The following is a 12,429-nucleotide window of genomic DNA, read 5'->3' on the forward strand; positions in this document are numbered from 1 at the left end:
TATTGTGGCATTTCAGCTAGGATTTAAAGGTGCAGCTGTGCACACAGAGTGGCTGAACCATATAATAATAGGGTAATAGGTGTTACCCTATTATCAAGATCTAAAAAGTGTCTTTCCACTGGAAAGGGAAAAACAGAATTATATTCCAAACTAACACCAAGTTATCATAGTAATTAGTTAGAAGCCTTTATATGTTGAATACTTGATAGTTTGCAGTGGGGTTTGCCTAAACACTTCACAGATGTTTATCAGGGTATCTGAAGAGATAAATTCACAATACTGTCAAAATGTACCAATTTAGGTTACCAATACTACAGTTTTGCATTGGTTGTTAGGGATTTTAAAGTCCTCTAGCCTTTTTTTTTTAAACGAAAAACTGATTAGATATCAATCTGTCTGTGATAAAAAGAAAAGTGTATTTCTTCTGATAGTTTATTTTGGTTTTGAGTGTCCAGCCATATTGTTTTAAATACCACAAAATGCAAGATACTATCTTGAGGAATTTAGGGGTTTGTTTGCATGTGTGGAATCACTGTGGCAGTGACACACAGGGAGCAGCAGCCTGGAGAAGACACAAGATACAATAGGTGTTACAGCCTGGACTGTAGATGCAAATTGAGGTCTAACGCTGTGTTTGTATATGTGAATATGTGTTTGTGTATATGGGAGTAAGTGGGGGAAAGGAGCACTGGTAAGCCCTTTACTGCGCGGCAGTAAATCTCCCTGGAGGTCGTGCACGATGAGGGGCCGCAGGGAGGAGAGGTTGCACCGGCTCCCGCAACCTGCCTGGCAATCCCGAGGCTGCGCCCTCTCCCGCCGGGCCGGAGGGAGGGAGGAGGGAGGCGGAGCGGCGCGGGCGGGCCCGCTGACGCGCAGGGCGGTGCGGCGGGAGGGGCCGGCCCGGGCGGTGCTGGCGGCGGCGGCCGGAGGAGGAGGAGGAGGAGGAAGATGGTGGCCGCGGGAGGAGCGGCCGGCTGCCGGGCTTTCCGCCCTGCGCTGCGCGGCCGCCCCCACCGGAGCCGCCCTGCCTGCTGAGGAGGCGGCGCGGACCCGCTCCAGGTGCGGAGGGTTCGCGGCCGGGAGGGGGGTCCGGGAGCGGGTCCGGCCGTGTCTCTCCCGCGGCGCTGGGTGCCGGGGAGGCAGCGGGCCCGGAGGTGGGTGCCCAGCCCTGTCCGCCTGGCGGCCCCTCTCGGCGGCGGGGGTTGCGGGGCTGCGGCGTTCCCTGTCCCCTGCCTGGGCGTGCGGCATCCCCGGGCGAGCGGGGCAGCGCTGCACCTGCCCCGGGCTGCGGGAGCGGCGCCAGCGCGGCCATGAGCGCCTCCATCCCAGTCTCCGGCGGGGCATTGCGTACTCTCCCTCGTTTTATCCGTTCCATCATTTTACGTGGGATGTGCGTATCCCAATGCACTGGTTTGCTTTTTTTTTTTTTTTCAGTCTGTTACCCCCCTTCCCCCCCTCCCCCCCCCCCCCGCACCTTTTCTATGGTGAAAAGATAAAGGATAAATGAAGGGGGGAGCGTGGGGATTTTGCATCCGCCGATCGATGGTCGCCGTCGCAGCAGGACGGTCGCAGCATCCCTTTCCGCCGAGAGATGCTGCCGGAATTGGCCTCGTCCCGATTTGCAGCAGGGAAGCTAGCGGGGCCTGGATCTCCCCATCCTCGCCGTGGGGCGTGCTCTCCATCCCTGGGCTGAGGGGGAGGTGACATCTGCTACCATCACGTTCTGGTTTCAGGGAAGGGAAGGCGTCTTGATCTTTTCTTCCCGGAAAAGGAGATTGATAACAATGCTTGCCTGAATCACAGTCGTGGTCGGTGCAGCCGAATGTGCTACATCTGCCTTCTGTAAGGATCAGTGTTAAGAGAAGCAATTTACCAAGACTTGTTTTATTGCCGTCATAAACCTACCTTTTAAGAGAGATGGAACCATGGGCCTAGGCTGGAAAACTGCAACATCCTTTTTGCTTTCCCCTGTTGTAGATTTTTGGGCTGTGGAATTGCAGTTTGCTTTAGAGAGTGCATTGTACGGCTGGCTGTTTTCATAGCTGCTGAGGAACTAGAAGCCAGAGGTGTTTGCCTGACTCTGCATATATTAAGAGTGAGCTAATGTGGGTGTAGGGCAGATCAGCCATGTAGCATTTTTCTTGTCTTTGACGTGCGTCGTGTTACACCAGCTGATAAGAGGACACCCAGGTGGCTGCAGGTTTGTGTCTGCTCTGTAGCCATGGCCCATGGGGTCCTGACCAACTTGCCCTTGCAAAATATCCCACTCACAGTACTCCAGGTTCTGCTGCATTGCTGTTAAATCTGGACCAGCTGCACCTGCCTTTGCAGCCCATGTCAGAAAAAAGCATGTGATGCCTGTGCTTCCCGAACACTGATGGTGAAATAGAATGTGTTTATTCTCCTGTGTGCTGTCAAACCAAAAGTGAGGTGTATGCTTACCTTTTTCTCGAATGCTGTGGGGAGAAGGGGCAGGGAAGACTGCCCAGAAGTGCGGTTCAGGAGTGAAGGAAAACAGTTATTGTTGAATTATGGGCATTTGTGCATATTTGTACTGAAAAATGAAGTGTTCAGTGAGTGATAATGGAACATCACAGGAAACTGCAAAACCAGTACATTTAGTGTTTTAATGTACCTTGGGTGGATGTTGTGGGTGTACAATGAGTGAAATGTAAACCTGAGTGAAAGATATCTTGCCTTTCTGAGATTGAGATATCTATGAGCTTTTAGGCCAAACAGATTTCTACAAAATTAATGGTGGCTCAAGTTTGGCTGTGTACTGTGAATGATGTAATTCACTGGTCTAAGTTTTCTTGGACATTTCTGATTGTAGCTTGAAAGATACTTTTATCTTATGCTAATGCATTATCCTTACTTAAAATAGCAAATTTTCTGGCTACTATGCTGTGTTTTAACAGATGGAAAGCCAGCCTTTTGGAAGGCTATCAAAATAAAGGTAATCACAGATTAGACCTCTAGTTACAAAATGTAAGAATGCTGTGAAGGGCATTTGATATATCTAGGTAGACAGAAAAGATAGTTTTGGTGTGTGAAGAGGGAGAAATGCCAAAGCTTTTTAGTATATCCCTTTTTGATTACTTAATATAAAATCCTTTTCACAGTTTCTTAAGCTGTTAATTTAATTCTCAATCCTTTGTTTATGATAAGTTTTCAATTCCTTACATGTTTGGAAGAGTATAAATGCATTCCCATTTTTATGACTTGTTAGAACTGCCTTCATGTATTTAAAACATAGAAGCTAATGCTTTAGAAGAGATTTTGTCATGCTGGATGTGGTGCCATGGTGGATACCAAAGGTGAAAATCTTGTAGTCCATCATCTTTTGGGGCAGGGACAGTGGGTGTGGATTTTTGAAGGTATGAACATCGTGATCTGAACGTTTTGTTTGCTCTGTATGGATGTAAGTACTCCGTAATCTTTTGAATTCAGGGACTACTAATTTTAAGGCTAAAGTTTGTGTCATCTAAATAGCAACCCTAACCAGAAACCTGAATTCTTTGCATATGAGATTTGAATGGGTTTTAATTGGACCAGGAGTTGGCTTCTGACTTCTTTTATACCATTTTAAGCCACAGTCATATGCAATGCCTACATTCTTTAGCTTAAGAAGCCTTCAATATGAGGATTATGTGTGTCTTTGAAATGTGGTTAGCATTTCTTTTTATAAGCAGTGCTTAATGGCACTAGAGCTGGCATAAAAGTCATGAGGTTACAAAGAAATGGAATCTCTCCTGTTGAGCTGCTTGTTTTGTATTTTTAACAGGCCAGTGTGGGTAGCCTCTTGCAGTGGTTTTAAATTGTTTGGCTTTAAGTTGTGTCAGTGTGTGGTATTGTTTATGGCAAACAAAATCAGGAAAAACTAATCCAAAATACAGAAAAGATGACTAGGAAAATACACACCATGTTGGTTCTGTGATATTGCAACATGTATGTGAGTTCAGGGTTAATATCCAAAACTAATGCTCATGTTAAAAAAAAAAAATTATAAACTTCATAGTGTTCACATAGACAAAATGAAGGAAAAATCAAGCAGAAGGCTAAAACTTTTCGCTCGCATCTCATGGCCTAGATACTTCAGACCAGATTCAGCATTTTTTCCTTTGGCATGCGCGTTGTCTGTTATTGATCATAGCTGCTCTGGATTTACATGAGATTGTGAGAATCAGACCTTTTCTCTTATGCTTAAAGATAGAGATAATTAAAAGATATTAGAGCTGTTTCAGGTAGTTTAATACATGTCATCTATAGGCAATGCAGCTTGATTAATTAAAGCTTAAATTTGTACGAGATCCTATTACCATAGATTTAAGTGAAGCCATAATGTGCCAGTAATGCATTTTTAAATGTGTTTTTCTGGTTTCGTAGAAGGTGAAGATTCCTGCTTAATGAAAGAGCTAGCACACAACCGGCTGAGGCTCATATATTTCTGATAGATGGCCTGTAATACATATTGCATCGAGGTTAAAGGTTTTTGAAAAAGAGATTTATTGGTTTTGCTTCACAGTAATGATTGATTTGATAAATCAGCTACTAAGAGCAGTGTGATAGTATTTTGCTGTTTCCGCTGCATGCATTGGTGTTCTTCTGAAAGGGCTTTGTGTTTATTGCTTTACTGAAGGGGCCTAGGGAAACATCTCTATTGGATGCTTTCACGTATACAGGCACATGATGATAATGCCTGTCCTAATTCTGAAGAAATAAATCCAGGAGCAGCATAATGGGTACACAACAGATGTGGATGACAGAGGACTTAGCTGAAGATACTCTAGGACCATAACTGCATGTTTGTCCACTAGACCTCTTTCTGCTGGAGACAGTCCATCTTGACAAGAGAGGAGGAATGGAAGTGCAGTTCTGTTTCTAAGGAGATCTGTTTCTATGGAGATGCTGCTAGGCAAGTGGCATCTCACCTGGTCCATTGTGTTTCCTGTGGTGTTTTCTGTCTAACTGCAAATACTTTTCAGGAGAAGTTTCCATCATCCAATAAGCCTCTGTAGGTAACTGTCTGTGGATAAGCAGTGGGGTTTTGTACATCATCAAGGAAACTGGTGAGGGAAATGTATTAGTAGTATTTAAAACAATAAATAGCCTAGGTGAGATAAACCACATTGGGAGCTTCTGTTTTTCCCATTGCCTAGTGAAAGGAGATGTTCTCCGATGTTTAGCCAATTAAAACCAAACCTGTTCTTGGACTATCTATTGGCTCCCTCAAATCTTGCTCATAAGCCAACAGTTAAGCATTATTTAGTTCTTTCTTTCTCATGAGCACTTCCGTAAAAATTACTTTCCTTTAGAAGATGACCACCTTGTCACCCATCTGAGAAAAATGTGAGTGTAGGGAGTGAGAGACTTCATTAAAAGTCTGAGTTAATGGGACAGCTGAGCAGCACATCCATGGAATTTTGACTGAATTCTTCTAGTGGTAATTTCTTTTTTCATCTAATTAAACTCTTCTGTTCCTCTGTGGCACCCTTTTTGTGCATCAGGAGTATCTCTACTGAATTTAGTTTTCAAACTTTCAACTCTAAAAGATGAGCGCAGGTCAGAAAAACACCAGCACAGCAGTCCCATGGAGTTTACAAAACTTAGACATCTTGGCCAAGATCATTTGAGCAACTATATAACATTAACTCACTGTTGCTTTATTTTTTCCTTTTTGGGGATGTATATCAGGGGAAGAACTGTCTTTCTGTATATATATGGTTATGGTATTGGTTCAGTATCTAGGAGATACAGGTTTGGTGCCTATATTGATTTTGTTAAATAATTTTATTTCTCTGCAAGTGTTTTCACTTTTGTACGTAAGGTTCTGATCATTCCTCTTGTGGTGGTCATTCAGAATTTTTTTTTTTTAAGGAACATATTTTGCTCAAAACTTGTTGGGTATTTGGGAGGGCAAGAACTTATAGACTGGGTAAAAGAAGGGTTCTTTTAAACAAAAGGAGGAGGAAAAAATAAAAACATAATGGAAGATTTAAAACATACATGAATATGTATCCTAACATATGATTAAGTTTTATTTGTGGATTTTAAATTTTTTTTTTTATTTATTCTGATAAGTGAGTTGCAGTTCTTGACAAAAGTGTTACTGTTACCATGAATTTATGTAGTGTCTGTTCTGATGGGACTTTGATCATGTTTGAAATCTTGGTGCTTTGGAAATCTCAAATATAAAACCTTAAACTAAATAAATTTAAATTAGGAAAAACAGTTTTAAAAGGACAACTAAGAGTAATATCTGAAAAAGCTCCCACCAAAGCTGGGTGAGGAAGCACAGGGTAAAAGCTCTTTCTCTAGGACTTTCCCAGGCTGATATTAGCAGAATGCTTTAACTAACACTCTTCAAATCCAAAGAACCTGGAAAACCAGTAGGTCTGCCCACCAGGGTGGGTAATGCCTTCACTGTTGGAAGAGGAAATTGTTACATTTTGTATGATGTGTGTGGGGAGCTGAGGTGTTTTTCCTTCTCTTTTCTTAACAGCTTTCTCACACCAGCTTTTTTATGATGACAGAGTAACTTGAGTTGGAAAGGATCCCTGGATGCCATCTGATCTAAGCTCTGCTTCAATCAGGTGACTAAGACAAGGGCTGCTTATGCCGTGTTTGTAGCTCTTGGCTGAACCAAGGCATGAAGCTCTGAATCTGAAATGCTGTGTCCCTTGTGGGTGTAAAATGCCAACGCACACAGAAGGTTTTACCTACCATGCCAGTGGGATGGACACGGCTGCTGAAGGCAAACCTTCCTCTGACCTGCCCTCCTTATCCGCTGCTGGGCAAACCAGCTGCAGAAAGCTGCTTGCTTTGCTGCTGGCGTTGGGGTGATGGGAGTGTTGGAGTGAAGAGCATGTACTGTGTGAGGGAAATGGTGATCTCCTCCTGATGGTTTTTAAGTCCATCTTACCATTGCCCTCCCCCCAGGAAAGGACTGAAGTGCAGGTGTATTTGCTGTATTAGCTCATTCAGGACCCGATAATTTTAATTTTTGGTAATTGGATTTTTAAGGTGGTCAAGATGGAAGAAATTATTGCCCAGGAATTTAAAAACTTTTTTTTCTGTTAAGTTATGTTGCAATGGTTTCAAAATTAGAGCACTATTTTTAAGAAATGAAAGAATCATTAAGCAGCATTCCTATATTCCTATGTGCAGTGCAGTTAGCTTTAGCTTAATGAGAAAATCTCTCCCAGTTATCACTGCGGTGAGCTGACAGAAATTTTTATTAAGTTAAAGAGTCAGTGCAAAACCAGTCTATAGCTTTGTAATTCCGTTGCATTTTCAGTGGACATTTTACATAACCTTTCCAAAAACTTCATGTGTATTTCTGATATTCAGAGCTATTATTCCTTTTATCTCAGGGTGATAAATAAGGATGAACTTATGGTTCTACTTTCACTCAAGAATTATCATCTCTTGCTGGTAAATGATGAATGTAATCCACTTAGAAGATTCCCATGACCTCATTCAGACTTTGGCATCTTAATTTTATTTCATAACAATGAGAAAATTCCGGAGTCCTTGAAAGCTTCCTCATGCAGGACTTTTTTGGTCTCAGGGTGATGAATAAGGATGAACTCAGGGTTCTGCTTTTGCTCAAGAATTATTATCCCTTGCTGATAAACGATTAATGTAATCCACTTATGAGATTGCCACAACATCATTCAGATTTTGACATTTTATTTTTATTTCATAACAGTGAGAAAATCCCAAAGTCCCTCAAAGGTTCTTCATGCAGGATCACACTAGGGCTGCAAGGCACATGGGAAGAGATGTCCAAGCTTGATGCCTTCTTAGCAAGGGGTTAGGCATCGGTCCAAGGGGACAGCGCCACAGCGCCATACTTCATAATATGGCTCTGCATTACCTTCAACATCCCTGCTCAACATCTGACTGCTTAGCCCTAGTTTAAAGTCTTATCCAAGTCAGGCGGTTTTAGTGGGTTGTATTTTAAGTGTGGCACCCTTTGGCCCACACTTGGTTTTGGAATCAGCAATTTTAGCTGCAATTAAAATTGAGTGTGGATGTAGAACACCCCCACATATTTTTCCATTTCTCTACCTACAAAAACTGTAAAGACTGAATGTTGTTATTTCAGCTTAGGTCAAGCTGCTTTTGAATGCAAATTTAAAGGCTACATAGAACATGTTTATATTTTAGGAGTTACACATACCTAATACTTTACGATATATTGAAACATGTTTAGGATTAAAATACAATATATTATTAAAAAGAACTAATATTTCTAATTAGCTACTGATTGGTTATTTCTCTTTTAGGAGCTGTGATAACCCAGCCTCTTGAACAAAATTTTTGTCTCAAGGAAAGCATGAAAAGTAAATACTAAAAGCACAGTTGTAGCTTTTATACAGTTAGCATTCATACAGTCAGTTTGCCAAAAGGTTGTTAAGTTCTCAAAAACTGATTGACTTCTGGTGATTCTATAGGAATTAAAAAGGAAGTGAACAACCTTTTTGTGTGTAAAGCAAAGGCAGTTTTTATATGTCATGTTTCTGGTGTGCAAATTTATATTGTATTGAAGATACTTTTTCTTCAACCTCTTTGTCTATGAAGCTAATGACTGGAAGTTCAATTTTTTTTTTTCCTTCCAGTATATAACTACTGAAACCTGAGCAGTTCACAACTCAATTTTGATCTGCAGTGTTAAAGTCTATGTTATGATCTTGTAACCAGTGGTATCTAGAGGCACTGTGGTGCAAGTTCATATACGTACACCAGATACTGCTGTTTGTGCTATTCTGTTATCCAGAGAGTAAGGTAAGAGTTCCTTTTTTCATTTGAAAACAGAACTTCTTCATTTGTTTTGGAAAGAAAGACTTTTGCAGCTGCCAGCCCAGTAGCCTTGTATTTTTAAATGGTAGTGTGTAAAACAGTGATTTTAGGGCCACTGGACATTGGAAACATTGAGCTATATGTACTCTAATTTTACACCTGAAAACAGATTGTGAAATTACTGTGAAGGAGTTCACAGTGTGGGGTTGACTAATTCAGAGCTTCTTGTGATGCAAGGAAGAGGATGGTATTTTTTCAGTCAATTAAAATACTTCTGAAGTCAGTCTGAAGGGGTTGGTCTGTCCAGCAACATCATTCAACAGGAAATGTGTGTGCATAATGCAGAGAGTATGGGAAAGAGAGGAGTCTAGTTGATTTTTTTCTCTAAGAAGACAAATTGGGATGTTGAAAGTGGTAAAAGGTATATGAGTCATCTCTTATGGCAGTGTCAAGGGAGCTTGTGTGAGGTTGGTGGCAGGACTGGATTATTTAGCAAAAAAATTGAACTTGCCTGAGACTTTCAGTTGTGCATAGTACTGTGTTCACCCTGGTCAAACTTCCTGAAGCCTTGCAAGCACTGTGGCAGTACAGCTTTGTAAATGGTTTCAAGTTCAAGACCAGATTTTAACATTATTTTTGGCTAAAGTACTTGGTGCAGTGATTACACTTAAGTAATTATCAACATAAAGCTTTCCATGCTGGTGCCTGTCACTGGTCTTTAAGTGTTACATCCTATTTGAAGGAGAGTAGTGAGGAAGGGAAGAGATTTGTGTAACTGGAGCATCCATCTGGTACATTTTGATGACATAGCCTGATAGTGGGTTGTTACTTGCAATATCTAACAAGGACATAACATATAATATAAAAAGAACCTGCCTTTGTACTTGAATTACGTATTCAGACTGCTATAATTTCTGAAGTCTGTTTATTCTTGCGCATTTGTTTGTTAACTGAATCTTTTGAAGACACTTGGTGATCCAATGACTGTTTAAGAACAACATTCATGAAATCAGAACATTTTTTATCATGGGGAAGAAATTCCCTGAAAGATTTCCACTGTGCTTTGATTATCCAAAGCACAAATCTTCTGGCTGCAGTCCTGTCTAAACAGAAAATGTATGGATCAACAGGGATATAATTCTGGTAACTATTTTCTGCTGACTAGAGAGACTAAAGCTTCAGAAGTTTAGTCTTTTGTTCTGTTGCTCATCAGCTGTGATAGGCTTTCCTCATAGGCAGTAGTTTCTGAATTCTTTTGTGGTGGCTCCCAAGTCTGTTCTTGCTGATGTTTATGGCTTAATAAGTAAGCACTGACACAGAACTGATGAGATTTTTGACATGTTCAGTTATGAGGAGGCAATTGAGTGTCAGAAGCAAACATGGAGTGAAAATATACCAATTTCAATATGCATTTTATGAGATGGGCGTGGTATTGTTGCCAGTTTTAGTCTGGGGACTCAGGGCAGTAGCACTGCTTTTCTTTTTGTTTCCAGGATTATCTTTACGATCACAGATTCTTCAGTCTCAGCCCAGGTACCTCAGGGGAAACCTTCCTGTATGCTAGTTATAATTTTATTTTTCCTGTCCCTAAGTGTAGCATGTAAAAATTGAATTTCTCCTTGTAAGGCATAGCATTGTCATGCTTCAGCTCCACCTGCATGTGTAGGCACTCATGACAAGGTGCTTGTGGAAGGTAATCTCATGCACACATTTTATTTTGTATCTGGTGTGTATCTGTTTATCAATGTGAAGGTTTTGCTGTGGGTACTTCGTATTTTAAATGCCTTTGGGTTGTGTGTGGTGGGGATTTATAATCTTTTTTCTCTTTCCTCCCATCTGTATCTGGTTTGTAAGTAACATCATAATGTTTTCTATTTGTTTCTTTGTCCTGAGGAGGCTTATTCTTCTGCCTCTTAATGTAGCCCCATTCATGACTTCCCAGTATGTGTGACGTATTTCCCAAGAAAAAGCAATGATGTAATATGGATGTAATATGATGTAATAATGGATTTTTATCTGCAGGGGATCAAGGTTAGAAAAACAGCCTTTGCAAAGGATCTGCTGAACCTGTGTTAGACACACAGGGACAGAATTGAATAACTTTGTGTCTGGGTGTACTTTTAACATAAAAACGTATTTTTCAGAAAAATCCCCAGCTTCAAGTCTTGAAAATTATTGGACGGTCATAGACTGAGTTATTGGGAGTACCTTAGAAATTAAAAATTGTCAGATATATGACCATTGTGAACACAGAAACAGTTTCACAGTCTACAGTTTGGAGCCAGTGGCCTACTGGCTCCAATAAATTAATAAATTATTGTCTCTTAATGCTGAAGACTCAGCAGTGGGTGGTGACTACTCTGCATAACTGATCCTTCAGAGTCAGGGAAAGTTTGCCTTGTGAATTTATGGTCAAAGAGCTTTTTCTCAATTTTACATTTGTTTCTTTTTACATTTGTTTCTTTTTATTAATGCTGAATATATTGTTGGGATGGTATCTATATATGTATATAAATAAGATGGCATCTGATTTTCTTCTGCTATGCCAATAGAGGTACTCAGTGAACTACACAAATTGAAGGCCTTGTTGTGAGAGACATCTACACAGTTTCTGTTGTTATTGTCTGCCTATGAAGTACATGGCACTTCTGTAGTCTTCAGTTAGCAAATGAAGTTATGCTGTTGCTGCTGCTGTGATTGTACACTGCTTTATGTGAGTGTTTGCGTGGTTTCATCAATTCATTAGGAACAAATGCATTCCTGGATTCTTTCTTTCTCCATTTTACATGGTAAACCTTATGCTGTCAAAAAAAGAATTTTTTTTTTTTTTTGGTTCAACTCTTTGAGCTGAGGCATGACAGGAGTCCAAGGTCAATGGTTGTTAATGTCTCTTGTGAGGAAAAGATTTCACTCTGCAAATTTTTTACCTGTTGAAGAGAAATAACAAGGAGTACAAGAACTGAGTTAAGGGTAATGTTAGAATCTTGATAGCATGTTTCCAGTGTTGGAGCATAACTTGCTTCTGAAGTTCTTTGCTTTGAAAGAACTTACCTGCCTGATCTCTGCCTGAGTTGTGTGTCCCTTACAGCTTGAGTTGTTTGTCTTAAAAAATAACAGAAGGATGTTAACAGCGTAGGAAAGATTCTTAATAATTGGACAGGACTGAAATGTTATCTCCCTTTTGTTAATAAAGGGTAATAATCTTACCTCCTAACCAAAAAAGCTCTGGTAGAAGCAATAAGAAACAAAGCTATGTATGGTAAGGAGGACTTAACTGTGAATGATACAGTGAGATACAAAAAGAACTAAACATTGGAAAAAACATCTCCATACTGATGTCTGCGAGAATGTGAAATAGTCTCCCAGGGAGTGAGGGAAGATACATTTTTGGAGAAGTGAATACTCAGTGATGCAAGAGCTTCAACAATACTGTAGGGAGCAATCCTCACCTTGAACAATCTCTTTCAGAGGGATTTTGACATAACTGCTTTTCACAATCCAGGATGAATTCATCCTTGAAACTGATTTAAGCAGCTTTTCTTTTCTTCTTTTGCTTGTCACCAGATGTAGTTTTCTGATGTTGGTTTTTTGCAATGAGAACGACAATTTGGTGGTGTGGTAAAT

At 40.6% G+C, this 12,429-nt stretch overlaps 1 protein-coding gene across 2 annotated transcripts in view; it reads left to right on the plus strand.

The window, feature by feature from the left end:
* The first annotated feature begins 903 nt into the window (after positions 1–903).
* Positions 904–12,429, plus strand: part of APBA1 (amyloid beta precursor protein binding family A member 1) — a 76,918-nt gene continuing 65,392 nt past the window's right edge. For both annotated transcript variants that reach the window (XM_064641798.1, XM_064641799.1), the window contains exon 1: positions 904–1,059. The gene's annotated coding sequence lies outside the window, so the exon portion shown is untranslated. The remainder of the gene's footprint in view (positions 1,060–12,429) is intronic.

Source organism: Pseudopipra pipra, chromosome Z (assembly GCF_036250125.1).
Source record: "Pseudopipra pipra isolate bDixPip1 chromosome Z, bDixPip1.hap1, whole genome shotgun sequence".
Lineage (NCBI taxonomy): Eukaryota > Metazoa > Chordata > Aves > Passeriformes > Pipridae > Pseudopipra > Pseudopipra pipra.